General features: G+C 28.3%; 1 long non-coding RNA gene across 1 annotated transcript; it reads left to right on the top strand.

The window, feature by feature from the left end:
• The first annotated feature begins 318 nt into the window (after positions 1–318).
• Positions 319–3,678, top strand: LOC138341760 (uncharacterized). The gene is made up of 2 exons (XR_011214684.1): positions 319–1,825; positions 1,920–3,678. It is a non-coding gene; the product is annotated as an uncharacterized lncRNA (long non-coding RNA).
• Positions 3,679–3,977: the final 299 nt, after the last annotated feature.

Below are 3,977 nucleotides of genomic sequence, written 5' to 3'. Positions count from 1 at the left end.
GCTATGTATCGATTTGAGCTTAATTCGATCAAACAAAGTCCAAACCAAACTCACTTTCTTGAAGGATTATGTTTAAAGTATAGCCAAAATATATACAGTAGTATCATTTAAAAACAAACAATAGACTTTGTTGGATGATGAGTACTGTTGAGTTATTTCTAAAAATATAACGGGGTAAAATTTAAACTATTTTAGATTACTCTAAATATATATTTGATCTTTTTTCCTTTTTAATTTTTGCTTTCAAACAACGAGCTATTAAAACATCAGATGATTAATTTTGATATCTTACTGCTATGAAATTTTATCATCAAGGTAATCGTCCTTACGCAATCAACAAACTCTTTTGTTAATACTAGGAATTAACTCAAGTTAATTTCAAAATGAAAGAATTTTAATATGTGATGTTAAAAGTAAAACTTGTCAAAAGTCTAAGTTTCTCAATATTTATATACATTTTCCACCAGTTAAAATAAATGGGATTGTTAATGTGGCAGACGAGTGCAGGATTAAGCGAATCTAATTGAACCTACAAAATATTCAGCCCGTTCTATCCTGCGTGACTTTTTTATTTTTTAAAAATTATCATATAAACTTTTAATTAGAATTTGCTTTTCTAGTTTTATTAAATGTGAAGTCATTAATTATTATTTTATGATTGATTTGTTTTAGTAATCTCTTTTCAATTGATAATAGGTAAAATGTTTTAGTGGATGTATTTGTATCAGTTTGTATTATGGATCTTTTTACTTTAACACTTTACCAACTGAACCCTTACACCCAATAAAACACAGTATATTAAATCCCTTTCACAATTGTTCATGCTTATGTGGCATCAATATGGTTGAGTTGGCAAGAAAGTGATAGCACACGCCTATTAAGACAATTGAACATCATATTTAAATTTTAAAAGTATTTACTTTTAAAAAGTAAATAATAAACTTAAAGAATTTTTTTTAAAAACTTCTTCTTCACTCAATGACCTACTTTTTCGGCCATCTCCATTTTCGTCAAACCCTCTTTTTTTCCTTCTTTTTATCTTCTTTAGTTTTTTTTTTCTTTTGAAATTCCTTCCATTTTGAGACTTCCAATTCTTGGTTCATATTACTTTCTTTGCTCATACAACGCATCTTGTTACTGTGATGAATATGTATTGTTAGATCCATGTATTTTGTTGGTCTGCAGAATTGGTTGTGTTGACACCGAAAATAAGTAAGTGTAAATGTGGAAGCTAGCAAAGCAAATCTCAAAAGATCACGAGTAAGAAGACAATGAAAAATATATCAAAAGACACAAAAATTTAACGTGATTCGGTCAATCGACGTACGTCCACAAAGGAGATGAGCAATCCACTATAAATATGAGAGTACAAAATACAGAGGAAAACAACCTCAACCAAATTCACTCAGAATACATGGAAGGTTCACACAAGTGATAACGTATCAAGCTCGTGACCCACAATTTCTCCCCCTACCAAAACTTTCAAAATCATTAAGACTAGTGTGAATGCGGATTAAGTTTGAAGGAGCATGACTCTATTTATAAAGTTCTAAACCTTTTTTCTTACTATAAAAATGATTAGTCAATCCAAAACTTTTTCCTAAAAGGAAAACCTATTTATGTTAAGAAATCAGGGCAAATAAAACCCAACAGGTTGTTCATCATCCGTCTTTAATAGGTGAGCAGTTCTTTCCTCTTGGTAAGAGATCAAGGCAAATAAAACCCAACAGGTTGTTCATCATCCGTTGTTAATAGGTGAACAGTTCTTTCCTCTTATTTTCCTTTCTTTATTGCGCGTGTGAGCCATCTCGGAGATGTTGTTTTCGTAAGTATTGATTCTTGTGTTTGTTTTGTTCTCCGTGCTTGTTACCTTTTGTGCTCTAGTCTGCATATGATTTTGATTTTTCCATTTTAAATAGTTGTAGTTGTATTAATATGGGCATATCAGTCAGCTTATGATTTTTGAATTTGTGGAGATTGGAGAAGGAGAAGGTAAGAAAAATGGTGAAAGTGTGCACCTAAGATAGACATATGAGGGAGAGAGTACATTTGTGGTCTGGCTGGCAAGAGGAGTGGCGACAACGACAATGTGACTTTCTCCGGCGATTGGACCATTTCACTGTGAAAATGACAGATGATTAGGGAGACCTAAAGTTATAATTTAAAAGAATTATCTTTTTTTTTTTTTTTGTAAATTTGCATAAAAACTTTATGATTTTTTGTCCAAAAATAAAAATTATGTAGCAAATTTTATCTGACATGAAATTTGATATCAGCGCGATTGAGAGTCATGACGAATTGAAAGGTTTCAACAGGTTGAGTTTAGATGAGTTGGGAGGTTCAAATGACAAAAGTGTAAGTAGAAGGGTTCACAATACAAACAGGTATAAGTGTAAGGGTCCATCAAACCTTTTTGCCTTTATAATAAAACTAATTCATTCATTCTCTCTGAAGATATAGTTGATCTTAGATGAGATTTTATCATTTTTCTTTTTAGAAAACTTTTTTCAATTGAAGCAACAATTACATGAATTGTTAATATTATTCTATAAGCAATATATGCATTATGAAAAGAATCAAGTCTTTTTATCTGATTGAATTTTTCCATTAGATCATAATTTTTTATAATTGTATATATATTATTTTCTCTTAACAATTTTAATTCAAAAAACAAATCTAAACCATCAATATCAGAATAACTATTAAGTGTTAAAGAAAGTTCAACGTTAAGATAATAATTTTTAAAATTCTCATCATCCAATCATCTCAATTTTTTACCACTAAATAAGAAATCAAAATATTTTCATATGCTTCAAATTATTTTGAACAAGAATATATATACCTATGAACTAAGAATATCAACAATAATAACTTAACAAGAAAAAATTATAAAATAAAGTTAGAACAACAAAATCTGGCACGTATATGATAAGTTGATATAATAATATTAATATAATGTTGTGTTCCTTCATTATAATGATTACTTGTTGCACTTGTTGAGATTTCGAAGAAGACACTCAGAAAACAAAATTTATTATTTTGTAACTTGTAAACAACGGCTAATCATAGAATTTTGTAGGAGTATTTCAATATTGAGAATAAAATAATAAGAAAATGATGAATATAAGGTAAATAGTAATATATAGTCAAATTCTTAGAGATATATAAGTAAACCCAATTTCTCACTTAAAGAAATTATTCCCAAAGAAATTGCATTTCTCTTTTACTCCTGACACGTTTTTTTTTAAATTTAAAAGAATATAAAAAAATTCATTAATGTGTATAAGTACTTTTTTTTGAAAAAATTATCTATATAAACATTTTTATTGTTCATAATTTTCATTATTCCCTATCATTTCAAAATATTTCCAAAATTTCTTAATTTACTCTCAAAACTAAACTTCCAGATACATAATCTTACGCTCCCAAAATCATTTCTCTTCCTTAGTTTACTCTATCATCTCTATCTATTTTTACTCCCACAATCTTATCATTTAAATAATTCCTCACAATTTGAAATTCAAAATGTTCTTTCTACTGTAAAATCAATCTCAACTACTTGAATAGGTAGTTTTCGTTTTTTTTTTGTTTCTCTCCGTTCATTCTTGTTTTTTCCATCATCAATTTAGTAATACATATGGATGATGTTTCTTCTTTTAGTATTAGGATTACCCAATTAGTTTCAACTACTCAGGTATTGTACGTGTTGTCTTTGATTCTAACGATGAAGATTTTGTTGAAAAATAAATTTAAACAAATAAAATATCAATTATTCATGAAAAACTTGAGTTGGAGAAGGCAAAATAGAAAAATGATGCATCTTCACGCCCATCTTTGTCAAAATTACAACTTCGCAACTTGTTCTTTTTGTTAAATTGACTTTTGTTAGCGGTATGACATTTCTGATACATCAATGCTACAATAAATTATGTTTATGCAATATATTATGTATAAATTTATTACATTGATTCATTTGT

Source organism: Solanum lycopersicum, chromosome 2, assembly GCF_036512215.1.
Source record: "Solanum lycopersicum chromosome 2, SLM_r2.1".
Lineage (NCBI taxonomy): Eukaryota > Viridiplantae > Streptophyta > Magnoliopsida > Solanales > Solanaceae > Solanum > Solanum lycopersicum.
This window is presented reverse-complemented; position numbering and strand designations above follow the sequence as displayed.